Here is a 23,962-nt window from a genome sequence, read left to right on the forward strand (position 1 = left end):
CTGGCAGCACCTCCTCTGTTACCTCCCCCAGCACATGATCTACTTTAGTACTCCAACTTACTTCTTCATCAGCATTTGCTTTATCTTATTCCATCAACTCCAGCAGCACAAGGGTTTCCAAACCTCCTTCCCCCAATTCTGCAACAATCTCCTTTCTTACAGAATCTGTTTATGATAATTGTGTACTCTGCAGCATTCTACTCTGTGCCTACATTCTTCTTTCCTCAAGCACCTTGGAAGAATGCTTGACCTCAGCAGCAACCATCTGCTGCCACCTAGTGGCCAACAGAGAGTAGGGAAAGTTCCTTTGTGCACTAGCCAAATTTCCCCTAGTAAGTATAAATGCCACTTCCCTGAAAAAGAGGATGTGAGACTAACACGGTCAACAAAAGGTAAATAAATAAATTAATTAATTAATAACATGATTAACGTGTTTGTGGAAGTGTGCCAGAATGAAATATAGGTAAGATTTGTAAAACATATACATCCTTAGAGACTGTATAAATCCTCTTATATCAGGTATAGGTAGTTATTTGGAAAGGGTTAGATTGCTGTTAGTACTCTGAAAAACACATCTGAGGTGGTCAATGTATTTAAAAATATTAAGGGATATGCAGACTTGTAGTGGCTGAGTTTAGCCGTACTTCGTTTATACACATCATTACACTATCAGCTTTGTATTCAAGCTAGCTCTCTATGTTTTGGTGAGGGCTTATATTCTTCTTATACCCTATTTCCTTTTGCACTGTCATTTGACTCAGAATATTTTCAAACATGAAAACAAATGGTTAGAGAAAAAAAGTATAGCTATGGATATACTAATAATCTCATAGGTGTTTTAACAGTTAAAGGGCAAAACAGCACAAAGCCCTCACTCTTCTTTTGCCAGCAAGTATGATTTATAATGGCAGCAAAGAATAAAACAGTCATAGTACCAGTACTCGATATAAGACTTCAAAGGCACAAAGTGTTTAAAGACAACCTTTTAATCAATCGGTTGTGTTTATACACTTTGTGCCTTTGAAGTCTTACACTGAGTGCCGATGCTGTGATTGTTTTATTCTTTGCTGCCTTTATGTATCTTACTTGCTGGTGTGGTTTCACTGGATTTGCACAGAGGTTTTGTACTGTTTTACCATATAGCTATGGATGCACCCTAAGCTCCTGCAGATGCAAATATTTTCTGTTGGAATTTAAAATGTGGGTTTCATGTCCAGGAATAAATATATATATATATATATATATATATATATATATATATATATATATATATATATATATATGTGTGTGTGTGTGTGTTTGTGTGTGTGTGTGTGTGTGTATTACTAAGAATGTTGCTGAATATGTTAAATGCTTTGATGACTTTGTAAGGGGAATAAGTCCGATGCCATTGATTTTGTTAATTTTTTTATCAGTAATAAATGGGGTATTCACTTTAATTCTTTTGTTTTGGATGGTAAGATAAGATTTTTATATATTACACTGGAAGGTAAAATGGGTATAGTGTTAAGAAATCTAAACATTTTAGGAGGACCACTTCTGTTAGCAGTTTTGCATGCCACTAAAACCCACCCTCTCTATCTTATTCAGTCTTTCTTTTTGGGTAAATTTTATTAGGTTAAGAAATAATACTTCTCCTGATAAGGCCCTTCCAGAATGAATACAGGATCTGAAGTTATGATTAATGGAAAGGAATTATTTAGAAGTTTTAGTAGAGAAGTATAAAACTAGGGTATTTGGTGAGAATAGTTTGGTGTTTGGTCATGTTAGAATTATTTCTTTCTTTCAAAATGCACACAGAGAGGATTAAGCTGAGAATTTCTATTACATGACCAAGTTTACTATTTTATTGAAATTATTAAAATAATTAGCATATTTTAATGTCAAATATTACCTCAAGAAGCATATAACCAAAAACTTATGTTTTTTTCATAGAGTAGGGGTTTAAATCTTGGGTAAAATATTGTCATACAAAGTATTAGTAAAGACGACATTGGTGAAAGAGTAAAATGCAGAGATATGGCAAGTGTAGTGTATGTAAGATTGTTTTCTGTGATTCTAAGTTTTGGATCAATGGTACGTTACTTTTTAATTGAAGGAATATTTTTCACGTCAAAATAGTAAAGTGGTATATGCAGTTAAATGTAGTTGTTAGAATGTTAACTAGTACATTGGGCAAGCTAAACAATGGGTTAGGGTTGGGATACAGGAGCATTTGTCAAATATACAGACTAGAACTATTATTAATTCTATTACTTCTCATGCAGTGTAGTGTCATTATAGAAATGTCAGTGATTCTGGTTTTACTGCACTTTCTAGCATTCATTTCCCTGGGGTGATAATACACTAAATACGGTAAACAATCTGGAAGCTAAAATTATTTTAAGATTTAGAACTTTAACATTACATGATCTGAACAATGAGGTTTAGTGGCAATATTTGATTTTACAGCATACAGTACAAGTAAGTTGGATATGTGTCTTTAAATGTTTAATTGTAAGATAATTCATTAAATCAATTAATTACACACTGAATTTGATCAGATGTATTTAAGTCTGTGTGTGAGGCTGGTTTGTCTTTGACTTCCCCAGGAGGTGTTTAGCCAAAGTAATATGGAGGGGTAAAGCTGTTTTTATTGCCTCCCAGCTTTTGGCTTTTCTGTTGTTTTGTTAGTATATTTGCCATGTCTGCTGAATCTGAGTGACTGGTGTTATTTTGAATAAGTTCAGAACACTGTTGTGTGTTATTTCTTAGTTGTTTTATATAACTGAAGAATGACTTCAGAAGCTAATTTTAAGTTGATGGTTTGTCTTTCTAGTTCTGAGTAGTTTTTAGTTCATTACTGGTATTCTTGATGCAGCCCTTAATATGAGGAATTTAGATCTGTTGTATGATTTATGAAATTATTTTTTCTCTCTTTGGTAGAGTTTATTTAAGCTGGTTGCTTTTTCTTAAACTTCTCATATTTGGTTCTAATAGGACCAGACAGGCTTAGGCACCTATCTGTACAGGAATATAATTTCTCTGTATATACAGTACAGCAGCAAAGATCCACACATCTCATTTGTGTGGATTATTATTCTCTGTTCCCTGAAATAATCAAACTGAAAGATACAAGTGCAAGATGGATCAGTGCATTTATGTCTGTGTTATTTAGACAAGGGTTACCTGATGTTGCCATGTCGGACAATGGCGTACAATATATAATCAGGAATTCAAAAGATCTATACATGAGTGGGAATTCAGACATGTAACCATTCATGATCCAATGGACAAGTGGGAAGAATTATCCAAATAAGGAAGATCTTTAGCAAAATCTATGAGGACTGTCATCTTGCAGCTTTGGAATATAGGGATGCCCCACTGCAGGGAGTGAGTGTCCCACTACCTCTGAGGAGAAGGGTGAACATCACATTGTATACTTAACTACATTGCTGATGCATAAAAATCAAAGTAAAGGAAATTCTGGAAAGTAATCAGCAGAGAAAAAAATATCTACTGTGATAGAAATGGCAGGAAGCTACTAGATTTATACGTTGGAGACAAGCTAAGAATCCAAAAGCAGTGGAAGGTCTGTGGCCTACAGATGAACTTGTTAGTAATGCAGTTATGCCAGGAATCACAGATAACTTGTAAGGAATATGGTAAGCTGTACACTGGTGTCTGTACAAGACAAATATGTTTGTCGAAGTTACAGGAAGATAAGCAAACAGAAGTGCCACAACCATTCACTTTGCATAAAAATAGAAACCGTGAAAACTGTGATGGTCTAAAACTGCAGAAGGACCCCAGAAGTTGTGCCTCCAAATGAATCTCTAGTGCAGTAAGAATGGTCCTGAAAGGGAACCCAGCCATCAACAGTAAGCAGTCCTGTTTAAGCCTCCAGTTATGGAAGACCACTAAAAAATAGTTATGCAGACTGTTTCAGAGTTAAAAATAATTCTATAGACTGAAAACTTCCATAATTAAAATGTATATGTAAATATGTAAAACAAATTTCATTTGATATAAACAGACCATGACAAGTATGGTATGATATGGTATGATCAGTGCAATACAATGCATACTACCTTACTGATATCTAAATTTTATAGCTGTAAAAAAACTGGGAAAGTCAGGATGATATGAGCATGTAGCTGTGAATGATACCTGCATGGATTGACATGTCACATGGTACACACACGTTCTGCAGAACTCAAGTTAAATATGGACCTCACAGAGATTAGACTACATTTATGTCTGTGTTTTTATTAAACCTCCTGATATGACTATTAGCTTCCTAATCCAGCCAAAACCAGAGTAAACACTCTCTCTGCCAGAAAATCCCTGGTTACATGCAAGTGCAGTGTGGAAACTGAGCACATAGGCAAGAGGCAGTTTCAAGGCACTCCAAGGCAGGCACTCCTTATCCTGAAATACATCAATATATGCATCATCACAGAGACCTGGTTCCAGAATATTGTGAGCACCCAGTCAGTGCAAAGCTTCAACCGCTACTAAACATTCAGAGATGGTGCTAAAGTTTGTAGGACCCTGTATTCGTTAAACAAAATTTCACTTCCAGACTCTAGACAGGATAATGACCTAGACCTCCTCTTACACAACCAGCTTACCATTAACAAAAATCCCATATCACATTGTAACAAACTATATGACCCCCTCTGTGTCCTCCTTGCACCATACCTTTTACCTGCGTAATATGGAATCCATAAGCATTCAGCCAAATAACATGCTCCTATGGGATTTCAAGTACCTGTCCATCAACTGGGAGACTTATAAACCCCCCAAAATGTATGCTGATAGTTTTCTGGACTTCATAATTACAAAGTCTCTGGATCAATTATTTTCACCCTATCTGGGGAGACAAAGCCTGGACTTGGTTCTGGCCAGTATAGAACAACTCTGTTCCCTACTACTTGTAACCTCCTCCCTAGACAAATTATACCATACATCAGTCATATTCACCATAAGAATGAAGCCTGCAATATCCTCCAATAACTTGGTATTCATAGATTATAGGAAGTCTGCACCTACTAAAACTGAGTAATGATCTGGTTAAATTCAACATTTCCTTCCACTCTTATGACATCTGCCCCCTCCAAAGTAAATATAATGCCAATTTCAAAAATAAACTCCTGTGGCAGAACCCAAATATAAACAGGCTCTATGATATAAGAAAAAGATCATTACATGCAAAAATAAATGAAACTATCCAAATATTAAAATTGTTCTTGCTAAAACGTAAGAGCGATCAAAGGTCCCTGATCTAATCAAACAATACCAGATATGAGGTAAAAATAGTCACCTAGGCAAAAGGTAGTCATAAAGCCTTCATCAATGTTGCTAGAAACCTCAGAAACAATGCTCAAAACTGTGCAGAGCTTACAGCAAACAATGTCACATACTCTGGTCTAGGGGGCATATCCAATCCACAAGTGGATAATTTTAGTTTCAACTTCACCCCACCACCAGCACAATCCTAAAATGCATGCCAGTGTCCAACTCCCCAAATCTCAAAGCACTGTTCAAAGCCAAGAACGTTACTTCTATGGAACTAGGTAACATACCAGGCTGCCTACTTGACAGCCTAAAACAGGACATCACAAACCCCCTGCAGAGGATTTTTAATATCAGTCTCCAAATGGGGTTTGTGCTGAATGAGTGGAGGACTGCAAACATTATTGCCATTCACAAAGGTGAGGCATCAGCAGACCCAGGCATTTACAGACCAGTACGCTTGACAACCCTCATTTGTATGGCCATGCAATGGATCATCTTGGAATTAATAAATAGGGACATAGGCAACCTACAAACTCCTGTCCCAAACCAGTTCAATTTTGTCAAGGGCAGATCTTGTCTACTTAATTTAGTTGGTGTTTTCTAGGAGTTTACTAAAAAATGAATGAAGGAAAATCTTTGCACACAGCATATCTAGACCACACAAAACGGTTCAACGCCATCCCACACTCAGGTATAGTTGATAAACTCACCCAGGTACATGTAAATTGCTATATAACTCAGTGGACATCAACTGTCTCACAATCACAATCCAGGAAATAAGGGCGGGGGTCTCTGTCTCCTCCAAAAGACATGTCACTAGTGGTGTACGTCAGGGTTCAGTCCTCAGGCCACATCTCTTTGGGATTTACTTCTCAGAGGTCAAATCTAATGTTAAGGTCTTATGGTAGACTGAGTTTGCATATCATCATAAACTCTCCAGAAGGCACCAAGATGCTTTGGATGGGACTTTCCCAAGCAAATAGTTGGTGTCAAACTAAATGCTAAAAAATGTATATCTGGCATAACATGTCCTGCAACTATCACATTGACAACACACCCCTGAAAATTGATCCAGAAATTAGGGACCTGGGAACCCATGTTGACAATGAGCTGTCCTTTGATTATCATATATCCACTATTGTGAGAAAGTCCTTTTTCATTACACAGCTTATTAGTAAAGGTATGGATTGCAGATCAAGGGAGGTGACTATTCTACAGCATTATGTGCTTATTAGGCCAATTATTAAATATAATGCCTCTTTTGGTTTGCACATGTCCAAACATCTGACATAACTTGAACAACCACAAAGCTTTCTCACCAAGACAATAAAAGGCATAAATCACAAAAGCTACACTGATCATCAAAAAACCTTGCCCCTCTTCTGGGTACTGTACAGACTACTAAGGGGTGATCTCTGCTTCACTTACAGAGTCTCTACTGATTCTGTTCTTTCAGATCTATTGCGCATCCACAAGTCCCGTCCGTAGTGACAAAACTACCTATTCAAGAGCTTTTAATCTCTTCAGCAACTACAGTCGAACATGCTGGAGGGATAGTTATATTTCTCAGAGAATACCACTTGTCTGGAATCCTGTCCCTCTCCACATAAAGTAAAGTAAAGTAAGTATCTTACTCTGTTCAAGTGTAATCTGGATGAATGAATGGGAAGCCACAAGATCACCCCTGGATTAGCACTTTATCTCTTATGGTTAGGGGTAACATGTAAAGGTCTGCCCAGTTCTGGTTATTTATAATTATAACAGAAAGGGCTCTGGCATAAAATACAGAGGGCTCTGGGTTAACCTCATTTATAATACTAGGGCTAATGAACTTCTTGAGAATGTAAGGCTATTCTTCTAAAAATCTTCATGGGTCAATAGCCTAGTAAGTACCTATGAACTTGTGAATATATATGCTGTTTATTCATAACTGTATTTGTATGGGGAGCTTTTCTCCCCAGGCCTCCTCTAAAAATGGGTAATTTCCTAGGACGGCTATCTCAGTAAACAATGCAATAAGTTGATTAACTAACTAACTAACTAACTAACTAACTAACTAACTAACTAACTAAATACATAAATAAATAAAACTTTGTATAACAGCTTGAGTAAACCTGGAGGAAGACTTCACTATCTTCCTATTAATTAACAGTTAATTATTGTCCTCCCCGAATCATATAAAACATCTTCAATGCAGCCACGGATAAAAGTCAGGTTAGTAAAAAAAAAAAACTGTCCTGGAATTTGAAAACATATCTAGTATTATTGGTGTGCAAAAACTCTAACCACCAACAACAGACAAATGTATTGAGCAAACAGGGAATAGGACAGCTGTGTATCTACTAACTGTGCATGAGTTCACACTTGGCTTTAACACAGATTGGTCGCAGCAGGGGAAAGTACCTTTTCCTGAAGAAATCATATTCCTAGTATTAAATGATATAAGCATGCACAGGTGGTATAAAACCCCTTGAATATGTGTAGGGACTTTCCATGCATAGACAAAATGAATGTTGAATTTTATCTTTCAATAGATGCAGTATTTGGCAGAGTAAATGTGCTATCTGGATACGTATCATTACAACCATGAAAATGATTTATTTACAGGCATTTGTTTACCAAGAAAGTCTAATTGAGCAGTGTCCTTTTTCAGCGGAGGCCCATCAAGAAAAGATCCATTATACAAGCATCATGGATATCATTTGTACTGTTTCATTTAGATTAAGTTTCATTCATAAGCAAAAGCTCCATTATTCAGACAGCCTTGACATCAGTTACATCACTTACAAACAGCTTCAATTAAAAATAACAGTAACATGGTTGCATATGAATACATTTTCTAAATACGGGGAGGTATATGCAGTGCAATATCACCAGTATGCATAGACTGTCAGGCTGTACATCAGAATATTTGTTACAATAAAGACTTGATCACAATCTAGCACATAGGATGACAAGATAAAGAGTCAGAGTAGTCCAAAGAAAGGAGGGAGGGAGGAGGCACATAGAGGATAAAGTAGGAGGCATGATGGAGGACAGTTGTAATAAGAGTACATTAAGGTTTGTGCAGCATAGCGTTATGGCACAAATTCATATACCTATATTAGTACCAGTTTAGCCAGGGATGGTGCAGGTGCAGAGACATTTATCTATCAGGAGTTGCTTCAGCTGGCATTTAAAGACTTTCAGGTTGCAGAATGTTCTTAAGTGGAGAGGGATGGTGTTTCAGCTATTAGCAATGCAGTGTGAACACAGGGAATATACTGCATTATTGTTAGGTTTAGTTATGGAGAGTAATAATCTATCAGTGGAGCACAGAGGTCTCTTTGTAGCATAAGGCTGAATGATGGAGTGAAGAGATTGGAATTTTTCATGATTGCTCAGTAATTTGAAGGTTGTAATTAATTATGAATACAACAGAGAATCATTTAGTTCAAGCCAGTTTAGCTGTTTTTAGAGAGAGGCAGTTATGTGATCTATATTGTTGGTTAGTTGTGGATTTGGCTACTTTACTGTAGCATTAGTCTTGTTTGGCTGAGAAAGAGGAGGTGAGATTGGTTAGGGTAGCAGAAGCATATAATATGGAGGGTAGTAGAAAAGAAGTGGCCATGTTTTGTTTATCAGTCAGTAAGGTCGCCTTTTACTCTATAGAGGCAACCTAGCTTTTGGTGTGTCTTCTTTATGGCTTGCTGATGGTGAAGATCAAATTTCAGGTGGCTGTTTATAACCACATCTAGTGGTTTGCTGTGGGATACAAGTTCTATATTGTTCTTGTTGGATGACAGTATATTATAGGTAGTTTTTTGGGGAGGAGAGAGAGAGTTGGGGAGGTTAGTAGTTTGGGGAGATTCAAGATGAGTTGTGAGCTGTTGATTCAAGCTTCAATGGAGGAGAAGGATTTGGGGGTTAGTGCTTGGAGCATGGATAGTGTCCTAGCAGCACATACTAGAGTGGAGTCTTCAGCATATTGTACTATGGTGGTCACTTTGGCTGCTGTGTTTAGGTTGTTGATAACCACATTAAACAGGAGTTGTCCTAGGATGGAGCCTTGTGGAACTCCAATGGAGATGGGAAGGAAAGAGGGGAAATCATTTTGCTGTTTCACTGCTTGGGACCTATTAGTGGGGTAACTAAGCCACCGGTTAAGGTAGAAGGGTGCTAGCCCATAGGAAGACAGTTTAGTTAGGAGAATTTGATGATTGACTGTGTGAAACACCTTGGACAGATTCAGAAATAGGGCTGAGGTTAGATTGCCTGAATTGCTATTGGGATGTATTATGTCTATAAACCTTAGAAGAGCAGCAATTATACTATGATTGGGTCTGAGATCATGCTGAGAGAGAGAGGAGTTTATGAGAAATAATATATGTAGTAAGTTGAGTGTGAATACATATTTCCAAGATTTTGAATACAGGTGAGTGAAAGGCATCTGGTCTATAGTTTGTTAGCTCAATTGATGAGCCGCCAATATGGCGGGATGTTATATAGGATTTTTCCCTAAGGTGGGAACACATTTTTTTGGATAGAGCAATTTACTAGAATTGAGACAGTATATGTAAGGCTATCTGCAGCAAGTTTGAGGTATTCAGATGGAAGCTGGTCAGGGCAGTGGCAGTAGTTATTGTCTTAAGGATGAGTTAGTAGTTTTTAATTGTAGATGTTGGCACTGAAGTGAGAGTAAAGACCTGTTGTGGCTTCAGTGACTGGACTGAGATGGCTGCACTTATAGTAAAGTTCTGCAGGAGGGAGGTTAGTGTGATTATAAAATGTTTTGGGAGTTATTGGCTGTGGATGGGCTGGGTTGGTTTGATTTTCCAAGACCTAGTAATGTATTTGTTGATTTCCAGAAGTTTTTTGGATTGTTTGGTTATGAATTTTGGATGCTGCTATAATAAGCTCTTTTGTCCTGTTTTATTCTTTGGTTGCTATGGTTTCTTAACTACTTATATTGTTGCAGGGATGTTTGAGACTTGGCTTGTAACCATGAGTTCTCTCTAAATTGCATTGCCTTTTTTTTATTTTCATTTAACCAAGGAGCTGGTTTGTTTTTAACTCTTTTGGTTCTTAATGGGGATTCTCGTTCTTACACCCTGAGTTTGGACATGACTACCTGGTACATAGATCTTCAGTCCCAGATGACCTTAAAGGCAGTCTTCATTCCATACCAGTTGAAGTCTGTTTGACCAGTTAAGCAGAACAGCTCCCTGTGAGTGGGAATTACACACAGATGTTTTCCTTCAGGTAGTTCATGGGAGGGGAGGTGTAGACTTTTGTTTCTCTTATCAGTAACCAGTTCAGGGAGTTCTGCTACGGAACACCAGTCAAAGAAACTTGGGCACTGAATGACTTTTTTCTCAAATGGAGAGGCCTCTTTCTGTATGCATTCCCTCAGATCCCTTTTTATCCCTGAAGTGGTCCAGAAAGTAAGGAATGGGGGAGCTAGTGGTGCTCCTAATAGTACCCTTTTTGGCTCAAGCAGCAGTGGTTCTTCCTCGTTCAGATATCCAGGGTCAAACCTTGTATGCTTACACAGAAATATGGTACCCTAATACTCCCTACCTAAAGACCTTTTCAGCTCACTGTTTGAATAATTTAGCGCTTTTGAGTTTTTGCATTAGTGCAATGATTTTCAAGTGTGCCATGAGGTCAACACATGTGCCGCAAGATTTTTTTAAAACAAATTAATTAAAGTCTTAAAACTCACATTTTTTTGTAAAAGTTGTCTTTGTTTTAGCAAACATTCTTTCAGCAAACGCGTAAAAGCGCAAATATCTTTAAAGGTACTGCACACTTTCCTTACACCTTGCAAAACAACATAACACTTGATTGCTTAGTAGTACTCCATAGCAACTACAACACCACTTAGTTTACAACCAGCAACCACACTGGGAGTGAAAACATCATCTTTTTGCAATGAAAGAGCCTTGGCACCAAGTTAGTAGAAGACTAAAGTGCTGAAAATGTACATTTTAATTTGCCATTAAAACCAGTCGCCAATTTTGATATATTAGATTGTTTCTGTGGCATCATGGAAATGCTTCAGTTACAGTGGAATACAGTGCAGAGATTCAGTTGTAGAAGAGTTTAGAAATGCTGGAGGAGGTGCTTGAGGCTAAGTAAACATAACAAGAGCTTTGTATTTACATTATGTAAAATTGGAAAATAATTATAAAACCTTGGAATCGCTGCCCTTGGCTTTAATTTCTGGTAAAGTTTTGTAGACATCGGGTTATATTGTCCATCGGGAGGAGTTTTTATCCTGATTTTCAGCAGCTTAAAGGAGGTGGCTGGTGTCCAAAGTTTTCCAGACTTTTGGGAAGTTGGGAACATTAAGTATATCATCACAAAAATGTAGCATGGCTGGATTACGGATACTGATTTCCTTAGACTTCAGGATTTATCTGCATAGTGCTATGAAATGGGAGTAATGTTTTGCTAAACATGACAGAATTTTTGTATGGAAATTACGGTTCACGTAGAACTTGGCTGTGCATTTCCTACAGGGCAAGTCTGAGCTCTTAATCTCAACCTTAGTTGCATCAGTTTTTATTTTAGTAATGTCCAATGAGTTTAGTGTAGGCTTCGCTTGCTACATCAGTTATGGTTCAAGCAAGCTGGCAAAATACATCTTCTTGCTATGCAAAAGTATGACATTCTGACAATCCTGAATGCTTTTTAGTATGGGAATAGGTTAGCATTTTTGTGTACATTTTGTTAGGTATGGTAACATGGTAGACATGTCATGCTGCAAATATTGGGGAAGTGGCAGGTAGTGTCTTGCAATTAGTTTGTGTGGCATGAGATGAAAAAGGTTGAAAATTGTTGCACTAGTCCACTGAGAACATGGTATCTTTAAGGGGGCCAGGGAGAAAGATGTCATGAAAGTGTTCTTAGTTTAGCACAGTTCCATCTGCGTGTTTTAAAGTATGTTTATTCTAATGTGTTTGGAGACTCATGTGAAATGTGCTGTTTTGTGGGGCATTCTGCTTGTAAATATTGTACATTGTGGTTTCTGTTGATTATCTTCTTAAATCATTTTTTTTTATTGTATCTTAGCCATCCTTTTGTACTTATTGTACTCTCTTACTGTATAAATTATTTTTTTCAACTGATGTGTGTTTACATTCTGGGCTGAGACGGAAATTGGTTGAGTGGGATCAGTGCTCTACTGCAGTTAACAAATGATATGTGCAGATAAATAATTTACATTTTTTTATTGCTGAGACTTGCTAAGCTTTTACATTATGTTACATCGCAGGGCCTGTGGACATAGTTGGCTGGGCTGCCTTGTGATGCACTTGCATGTTACGTATGTATATGTATATATATATATATATATATATATATATATATATATATATATATATATATACACACACACACACATATGGGTTCCCTTTATAAATTTCAAATACTAAAATCCCGACTTTCAGTATTTTGAAATTATAATACTGAAGCCTTGAAATTCCGAAACACCAGAAGTGCGAAATTCAAAATACCGAAGTTCGGAGCTTCTGGTGTTGCAGTGTGTGAATGCATAGGTGTAAGTGTAGGTAAGTACATATGAGTGTGTTGGTTAGGGGCTTTAGTGTATATTAGTGTGTGTTTTGGCTGTGATGTGTGTGTGCAAGGGGCTGTGAAATGTGTGTGTGAGTTACCTTTCTGTGCGTGATTGTGCGATCTTGGAGATAGTATATATAAGTGGGGGGGGTGTGGAGATGCAGGGGGGCTTGTTTGTAATGTAGGATTGTTTGTTAGATTATGGGGGGAGATTGTGTGTATGTGTATGTGTGTGGTGTATTTGCACTGTAGGTTCGCGGTTTTAAATTTCGTGATTATGGGGTTTCAGTATTTAAAGGTTTTGGCTATAGAATTTCGAAATACTGAAATTCAGGATTTCAATATTTCGGGATTGCATAGTGAACCCATATATATATATATATATATATATATATATATATATATATATATATATCTATACAGATTCACTTTGAATCATTGAATGTTCAGAACATAGACGTTCTGATCATTGAAACCAGAACATCGATGTTCAGAACATTGAAATCTCAAAATGAACCATAAAAACAAAAAAAATCACAAACACTATGTTATGCAGGGGGGCATCGCCCCCCACACCCACCAACTTTAATTTTCCAACTCCGAGATTGCTCTACAGTGGGGTAAGGGAAATCTCCCATTTACCGCTATTTGCGGAAGCGCTAAATGGGAGATTTCCCGTACCCTACCTACAATGCCAACACTCAGATGGCACACATACACACACACACACACACACACACACACACACACACAACTTGCAGGGCACCTTGCTGCCCTGCATACACACCCAACATTCCACAATCTCACTTACCTGGCACTTCCACTTTAAACCTTCAGTGTTCTGAACGTCAATGTTCTGGTCTCAATGATCAGAACTTCGATGTTCTGAACATTCGATGATTTAATGGGAACCCATATAGATATATATATATATATATATATATATATATATATATATATATATATATATATATACACTTTTATTTATATTTATATTTTTTTATACTTGAGAAGTTTTCCCTTAAAATGTCAATTATCTCTACTAAACATACTTTATGAACAGCCATCATATATTACTACCTGCTATACTTTTAATTGTATGTCTAAACCTCTATGCTTATGTAAATATCTTATGCCATCATATGTTATTATCTGCTATATTTTTATAAGTGAATGCGTAAACCACAATGCTCATGTAAATGTCTTATGTATAGTATGTTAGCAATTGTTCTGCAGTTTTTCTCCCTGTGCCTCCGCTAAAAATGGACAGCTCTGTCCAGTTGGACCTCCCCGGTAAACAAATGTAAAATAAAAAAATAAAATAAAATAATGGTGCTTGGTATGCCAGGATATTTAGAAATACTGTATTAAATGTGTCTATTGCTTCATCGAGGGAAAGGATTTTAAGTGGAGTCCAGTTGATTTGGAGCAGGCTGGAAGTAAAAGTTTCTTTATTGAAGTTACTGAGGTTTCTAACTGTGTTATAGTGATGATCCTTGTGGGGCTGTTTGAAGTGTCTGATTATGTAGCTTAGCTGGTAGTCACTTAAGCTTTTGAGTAATCTTACTGACTTTCGCATATATCTCACTTAGAGCTTATAACATGCCCCATACTATTCACAGAATTGTGCAGGTGGTTAGAGAGTCTGAAATTATGATACTATTCACTTATCTATCAGCTGAGCCCTGCCCCGCACAAAAAACGGGTTCTTTACATAGTCACCTTATAAGAGTACTTTGCTATCTCAGACTGCTTGAGTCACTAACTGTTAAGCCATCTTCACCTCTTCCCACAAAAAGAATAAATCTGAATTCAATGACATGGAAACCTTAGACCAGAGTTAAATGCTTACAAGTCGGTTTTCAGCTTTAAGTTAACCTCGAGTCAGGTATACTGCTCAAAACTGCAGCAGCAGTTAATAACACAGCAATATTTTTTATCTACCCTTTTTTGTTTACATGCCTGCTGACCATCAAGCCTTTTGCAGTGTGCCTTAAGCCCGTTCATTCAGTACAGATATGATAACCAACAAGAGGATCCGACATCCTGATGGTAACCATGGAGGACATATGTGCACTCACTGGCATCCTGACAATGACAGTGTCTCTATTAAGACTCTAACTCCTTCCCTAGTGGCTGATATGAGCACCTGCATCATAGAAGGGTTTCCTAAACCCTTCTGTTGCTTGTGCATGCTTCCATCCTATCCCAGCATATAAAAATGACTGCCTCTTGCTTGGGATCATTAAAGCAATGTGCCTTGTTTCAGCTATTTCAGTCCCTTGAAGTCTCTGCTTACTTGCTGACAGTCAATCGACCAAAATCACTGCATCTTATCCCCAGGATAGCCAAGCCAGCACTGGCTGCTCACTCCCATCCTCCCCTGCCTTACACTTCTAGTTGCTCTTTGAACCCAGGTTTTCTGGGTCGTATTTAGGGCTTTATCTCTGTATGCTACAGTGCTGCGGTAATGGCACATCACTACACCACATAAATAGCTCTTAACCAATTAAAAGCAGAATGAAAGGATTCCAGCCACCCAAACAGAGAGAAAAGTGTCTGTGTGCAGCAATTCTGTGGAATACGGCATTCATCTGCAGATAGATTATATCACATTCTCAGGGTTATACATACATATATATATATATATATATATATATATATATATATATATATATATATTCTACATTTGCACATAATTAGTGAAACAGATGGCAGCATTTAATGCTGTCTGTTTCCTCTTCTCCATGTTTGCATGTTCTCCGCCTTTGTTCAGTGACTGGACACTACAGTACTCACTAACCCTGATGTGACCATTCATTAATCATATTTGTTATCAGGTATCCCTTACCACAGTACTTAGCCAAACAGTGCAACTCCCTCTGACAGACTAATCAGCTGTCTCAAGTGGCTCACACTACCAGCAGACAAGGAAAACAGAGCTCCTTAGTTTTTATAGGGATTTGCTCATACTTTTGTTTTTATATTTATATTCTCAGGCAGATGGCCAGTATGGCTAACATGTCTGCCTAATTGGAGAAATGTTTTATTACCCGATATTCATATCTAGCATTTTCATTGAAACTTTTAAGTAATATTAAACTTCTTACTAATCCAGATTGTTACAATGCTTAACTACTCTAGAGCTGAGATGATACCTGTGATACTTAATCTGATCTGATACCTGTGATACTTAATCTGATCTGATACCTGTGATACTTAATCTGAACTAATATCCATGTTACTTAATCTGACCTGATACTGGTGATACTTAATCTGACAGACTGACATTTGCAGATGTAGCTGTTAATGGTGGAAGAGTGAAAACATAAGTCTGTAACTCACTGGATAACAAATTGGCTCAGAAATAGAAACCATGAAATTAGGGTAGGTGGCTCTACCTTCTCAAACAGACCTATCACTAGTGGTCTAACCCAAGGTTCAGTCCTTAGGCCAGTCCTGGTTGGCATTTACTTATCAGGCATCAAAGCAAATGTTAAATGTTCAGTGTTTCTGCTGATGACTGTAAACTTGGTGCCATCATAAAGTCCTCAGAGGACACCAAAATCCTCCAAGAGGGCAAATAGCTGGTATCAAAACCATGGACTAAAACTAAATCTGAAGAAGAGTATAGTTGTATCCTTTGGCAAACATGACCTCCCTTGTATATATTGTATCGACAACCCACACCCCTGAAAATTCATCCAATAGTCAGGGATGTGGGAACCAATGAGCTGTCCTTTGATCATCAAACATCCAATATTGCATATAAGCTCTTCTTCATCACACAGCTTATGTATAAAGGTCTGGCATCAAGGTCCAGGGATGTAATCATTCCATTGCAGTTGTCTCGCATCAGACCAATCATTGTATATAATGCTCTATTTGGTGTGTACCTGTCCAAACACTTGTCACAACTAGAGTGACCACAATGCCTTCTTACTAAAAAAACAATCAAGAACCTGAATCTCAAAATCTATGCAGATCATTTCAAAGTCATATCTCCCTTCTTGATATCATACGGACTACTAAGAAGTGGCCTGTGCCTTGATTATAGAGCCTCGGCAGACCCTCTCCTGTCTGAACTATTACACACTCACAAGTCCAATGATAGTATGAACATCCATTCAAGGGATCTCAATCTCTTTTGCAACATAAATAGAGCATGTTAGAGGGACAGGTATGTATCACAAGGAATACCTCTTCTATGGAACTGTATGCCACACTCCATAAAGAGAATGACTTGTCTTACTCAACTGAAATATAATTTGGATGAATGGATGGGAGCCACAAATTCATTCCTGGTTTAGCTCCCATGCCCTTTACAGATAGTGGCAACAAGTGACTCTGCCTACATATCCTTGTCTTGCCCACCTCTGCGTTATTCATATGCAACATATAAGGGCTAAAAACTACCATGGCAATGTAAGGCTAGCCTTCTTAAGATTGTCACAGATCAATAGCCTCATAAATATGAACCTATGATCATTCTTTCATTTTCCAAATACCCACATATCCTATTTAGAGTCACAGGGAGTCAGACCCTACGCAAGGGACATAACACAGAGAACCAGTCCTTGAGAGATGCCTGTCCATTGCAGGAATCATACGCATTCACATATATTGAATATTTTAAATAAAAATATTATGTCTCCTGTCCATCTTATTTATGCCAGTAAATACTGACCAGTGATTCCAACCTTTCCTTATAAGTCACATAATTCAGTGATGGTAAAACTTGATATAGTGACTCTGTATTTGTTCAGTTGTCTTTATATGCTACCTTTTACTTGGGTTCCAAACAGAAGAGACACATTTTAGCTTGCTTCTGTTGCATTAAATAACCTTTTTTTAAGGTGAACTAACAATGTTTTATATATTTCAGAATATGATATGATAATTTGTAGGCCTATATGTATCTCTGTATTTAGCTAAAAATCTAAGACTGTGATGCACTACCACATCTCTCCATTTGCATTCATCGGCATTAATCTTTCCAAATCTTACTAGATTTCTTTCTCTATTTATTAGAATTCCAGTATTATAAGATAGAGTTCTTTATCTCTTGATATAATGCCTCTTGCAGCATTCTCCTTTCTGATGTTTCCTTAACAGCACATGTGAGTTTGATACCATTAGTATATCTTATTTTTTAATTATTATGTAGCATCATCAGAGCTATAGGAAATTTCAGTCTCCTATATATTGCTGAGGGGTGATCTATGCTTGGCTTACAAGGCATCCACTAATCTCCTGCATATTTGTTTGTCAAACAGTACCAGAAATACAAGGTCTAAGGACCGAAAGTTTGTCTGTGATTTAAACAGAGCATGCTGGAGAGACAGATATGTGTCCCAGAGACTGACCCTCCTTTGGAACAGGCTTCCCATCCTTGTGAAGCTGAGTTCATCTATTACCCAATTTAAGCACAACCTAGACCAATGGATGGGGTCTAGAAAATTTATACCAGGCCTGGCACCCATGTCCTTTATGGACAGAGGTAGCTTATAAATGCCTGGCGGTCAATGTCCTGTTTGGATACAGGATGTCATTATTCCTTCGGGAAAACTTGGCTAGACTTAGAAAGGATCCCTGGGTCATTAGCCTTGTAAGAATCTATGAATTTATGAAATCCTAAGTACAGACTATAAATAACTGTGACCCCAGCACTGATCCCTATAGTACTCTAATTGTCATATTGTAAGTTTTCCTAAACTGCCTATAGGAATCTTTTTTCCACTCCATTTCATTTAAATAGCATTTGAGCCTTTCACAGAGATAAGGATTTATTTGCAAATTTAGCAATTTTCTAATAAGGATATGACATTTTACTTTCTCTGTGTCCTTGTTAAAATCAAGGTGAATTCCTTTCATGTGTGTGTGTGTGTGTGTGTGTGTGTGTGTGTGTGTGTGTGTGTGTGTGTGTGTGTGTGTGTGTGTGCAACCTGATTATCATCAGAACCTAACTTCTCTAATTTAAATTACATAACATCCACCATTTACTTTTCAAATGCTGCATCCAAGCTGCTTATAAGAATTACTAGTCTGTAACTAGTTATTTCACATCTATATCATTTCTCTTTATGTGAATGTGCTATAACTACATGTTACTATTCAGGCAGAACAAATAATTCTTAGAACTGTTTGTTAGAAAGGTTGCTCCCAAAAAGCCCAAAGTGTGTATGGTGTAATTATAATATTATTAGTGGTATTAACAAACCATGGAGATGTTTTAACATTTAGCTTGCTATGCCAACATAAACTGAAACCACGGTTATATTGGGAAAAGCAGTAATAATTTTGTCATCTAATGCTAATGTAAACTGCAGTTCGAATACCCTTAACACTATTTACCACCAACAGTTTATTTGAACATCTCAGAGGTGTCTCCTGCTTAAAATCTTATTATTTATTCATTCAACTATCCTTTGTTGACTGGATTAGTCCCACTAGGCTAGTGGCCTGATTTCAGGGAAGATCCAAAGTGGTATTTATATTACTAGGGGAAATTTAGCCAGTGCATGAGGGAACTTTTCTTAATTCTTTTGATAGGTGCTCTGGGATCTCTTATATCCATCAAAGCTACCACCAACTGAAGCAGAAGGTAACTCAGTTTAATAGTTCATCCAATGGATGACACACTCAGGAGTGCAGCACTCCTTAACACTGCACTGTTGTGTCAATAGCCCAGACACCTGGAGTGGGAATAGCACCCATATCTTTCTAGTCTTCCACCACCAAAGGTGAGTGTGCTACCTGTTATGCCACTGACATTGCCAAGAATCAATTTCTTTTTGCTCTACTTACTAGTTAAAGAAGCTTTTCTATTATTGTTATCATTATATAACTTTAATTTAGCATTGTCCACCTCCATATTAATCTTTTCTCTTTTTATTCTGCCCTGCATCTGCAAACCATCAGCACCACCTCCTGCCAGACATGTATGTATTCATTCTCCTCTTACACTAACCACTGCACCCCATTGGGGTGGGTGCCTGCTTTCCATTACAGATTTACCTTTTTGTGCCAAGTCCTCTGATGATGGCCAGTGTTGGAAGGTAAGAGCTGACTGATGGGGGGTCATCATCCAAGTAGCCATAGGGTTGTTATGCATATCTTAAAGCCCCACCTTCCAGTTACTTGTTTGCCCCATATCTAATAAAGTATATACTAAGGGCATGTCCTCCATGAATTACTCTGACCACCTTAAAGGGCCCTCTCTCTTTTCCATTTCCTACAGACTATTGATAGATCTCTGAATTGCCTACAGAGCTTAAGAAGATCCTGTCCTCTGTAACCTACTAAACATCCACAAAATTAATAGCACCCTAAATGCCCAGTCAAGAGACCTAAAAAGCTCATTGCCAATTAAATATGAAAAAAGTGTGATTTTGATCTTGGATATGACTGTTTTCATTGTTATATTTCAGGTGTTGTGTATTATAACTATATGCAGTCATATTTTACATTGTAAACAGCTCATAAATAAAAATGGCCTGTTAAACCACTGCTTTATTTTTACATTTTTCTGGGTTGAAGATGCAGCAATTTTGAGGGTAGTTACTGTTAATACTGATAGAGGGAAGCACTGGTCTCATATTAGCACTGTTTCACAAGAATTCATTCAACTGTTGTCAAAACTGCAGCTTTCTCTGTCCCTCTTTGCTTTTCCTGCATATAATGTTACTTCAGGATTCCTAAACTGTGAGCTACTCTGAGTGACTACAGAATAAAACAGTTATATACCACAGTCTCCTCATGTGTGCTTTCTTACTAAAATACAAGTGAGTGCCTCACCCTGCCACCCCCATAGTATTTGCTGAAGTCCCTTCTCTTAAGGTGGACATTAGCTTTCCTCCTCTCAGCTAAATACAAAACAGTTGGAGCAGTGTATTTTGCATTCTCTCTTAAGCACCTCTTCTACTTTTCTGTTTTTTCTTCACTCTGTGTAGTTCCCATTTTCTTACTTCAACCACTAAAATCAGTGCAGCCTCTGAGATTTTGTGTACAGTTCTTTTCCTTTACAACCTTTGTACAGTAGTAGCATCCTGTGTGCAAACCTTTTCTTCTCCCAGCTCCTACCTCCACCTCAGTTTACATGGTCCAGGTTATTTCAGCTCCTTCTTCTTCTTCACGGTAGAACTAGCTATAGACTAACAAACATTTATTCCTTCTCTACCCTCAGTGGCTGGCACATGCAGATCTCCTTACAGTTTCTACTGTAAATGTCTGTTTTTCACTCTTAATCATTCCTGCAACTATTTCTCATCTGTTTTCATGCTTTCACTGCTGTCACAATAAATTGTTCCCTGTATTTGTTAAGTGAGTAAGCCCACTAGGGACACATGCCACATTTCAGAGGTGACCTGAGTACACTGCCTGGTTCCCTCATCTGGAACAGCTTAGAATATCTTAATGAGATAATAAAATGTCCACACTGAGTGAAAAGTTGATATCCATTCTGTCTTTGAACATGTACCATCGAAGAAATGTCATCCACTGGTGTTGCTCACCTGTCACAAAAACCACTGTAGAAGGTTGAAGTGTGTAGCTGCATTCTCTTGAGACGATATGGGCACCCCCAATAGTTAAATACCGGTGCTGCTATTGTGCTGGGTAGAATAATATTTTCTTCTTACATGAGGTGTGGCTAACACGTCCATCCCATAAATACCCAACACTGCAGTCTGTACTTGCACTATGTGCTGTTCTTGCTGCTTTATTTGTGACATATCTGAATTTTTGTTGTGCCTTTCCACAGTGACATGATTGTAAAAGGGCTGCTCTGGGCATTCTAGTGCATGCTTAGCTCCTTTCTAAACATCACCTTTTCCAAAGATTTTCCATCAGAAGCTTTTCATTTATCCTTGGTTTTCCTATTTTACCAGTAGATACAGGTGCTTGCAGTCCTGTCATACAGTCTAAATACACTCCCCCTGTATTACCACTACCCACCATGTATTACCATTGCCCCCATCCCCTGGACTGACTGGCATTTAAGATGAATCTTTTCCCCTTCCTTTTGTCTCTGTCCCTAAGCATAATATAACCCTTATGAGACATTCGTTGACATATTATGAACAAGCTCTCTCTCCTATTCCATAGAAAAGCTTCTTGTTGAAAGTGTCAGTATAACATAAACTGAAATGATCACTGCTTTTATATGTAGCTAAGGCATGACAAATATATGTCACCTTTTTATATGTTCTATGTACTACATGTAAAATTATACTTTAACTCTCCATCAGCTATATATTTCAAATGATTTGTGCATGCATCAGATCTCATTTTTTGCACAGGATAATGTCATTTAGAAATTATTCCACTAGGTGGAGATGTGCATCCACAATGAAATAATAATAACGCCTTGCTGAAACCCTGTCTGCCAGGTTCTGTAAAGGTAAGGCTGTTAAAACTTTGATGTGCATTTGGTGCAAAGCCAGAGGGACTGGTAACTATAGGTGTGATGGGAGTCAGGTTATTGCCACAACAGATGCTGTTTGTATGATTTTGGCAGTCTTTTTCTGAGGATTACATATGATGACTGTTGAAACCAAGGACCTGCAAATGGAAGCATGCTTTAGAATTTTACAATAATCTAATTGACAGATCAGAGCTGTGCATTATAAGAGCTCATTTGCCAGTCTACAACAAACTTACAGCTCTGGATGTAGTACATTTCTGTGCTGTTTTCCCCATTGAATAATGCCATAACCCTCCTGATATAGAAATCTGCAACAGGCATTATATATTATTTTATGTCCTGTGTTTTCCTTATTTCTTTCTGTTTTTTTTTCAGTATCTCACCCCTACCACTTCATAATATTATGTGCACGAGTGTACTTTAATATTTTACTGCATCATAAAAAAAACAGTATTTAATACTGGATTCATTATTGTACTCCTGAGATGAGCGAACTACTTCAGGTGTAAGATGTCTGAATGGCACCTTTCTTGAATGGCTGTATCTCTACTTGTGGTATGCTATTACAAAATGTTGCTCCTAAAATGGAAAAAAAATCCTAATCAGTAATTGGGTAAGTGTGATAGCAACATTTTGCCAAGAGCAACATTCTTCCAACTGGCAAAATGTTTTCTTTGCAGAAGACCACTGCCAGAATAAATAAAATACTGCCACTTCAAAGCTGGTCAGTACATAAGTGTGCATTTACATACTAAAACCACTGAAACAACTGATGTAGCCTCAATAGCCTAAAGAGATCTGAAAATTATACTGATAATGTCACTCAGCCAATCAAAACTTAAACCACAAATGTAGCACATTATATTTAATTATTCCTTAAACTGTGCCCTGACTATAACCGGCCAAAATCTTGGTCATCGATACAGGGTTAAATCACTATTCTTAGCTTGTGCAAGGCCATATACTGCACTAATTTATTCTATGTCTAAATTTCTATATCCAGCACATATGTTCACTAACTGCACAGAGCTGAGAAAGCATGTAATAGGGCGTTCTGATCTGCTGCCAGATGTCACGGCAGAATCTATCACTGTTCAACCCTTCATGGCCTAAACTTGCTGCAGTTTAATCAGAAACTGTCTCCAGTCCAGTTACAATTTACCCAGAGTTTACTTTACCTTACCAAATGACCATCTCAATGGCTTAAAATGGTACAAACCTCAGTGAACTGGATGCTTAATTCATATTGCCAAATCAAAACACAAATATGTGATTCGTGCAACTCTAACATAGGTAAGCTCTGAAAAATGTTTCTCTTTATAGTGTATATCAGACAGTAACGATTTCAAACAAGCATTAACAGACATACCTCTAAACTGATTCTGATTTTGCCTCATATGTTTGCCCTGAAAATACGTCAATGCAAAATGTGTTGTGCTATTAACTTTTTAAGTAAAATAGAGTAATATTTAAAAATTGTTCCAATTTTGAGCCTTTGTCCTCCATTATTTTTGGCTTTATTCAGAATTCTTCAACAAAGAAGTTCAGATGTATGTTAGCAGAACATTTCCATAAGCAAACCTGTATATGTGGTGCAAAGCAATAAACTACAAGAATGCCTTTAGTATACTTGAACAGATATCCATAGAAGTTCGTTCTGTAAATTTATTTGATTTTTCTCTACATGCTGTTGTCTTT

The sequence above is a fragment of the Protopterus annectens genome, chromosome 1.part0 (assembly GCF_019279795.1).
Source record: "Protopterus annectens isolate FY-2018-M chromosome 1.part0, PAN1.0, whole genome shotgun sequence".
Lineage (NCBI taxonomy): Eukaryota > Metazoa > Chordata > Ceratodontiformes > Protopteridae > Protopterus > Protopterus annectens.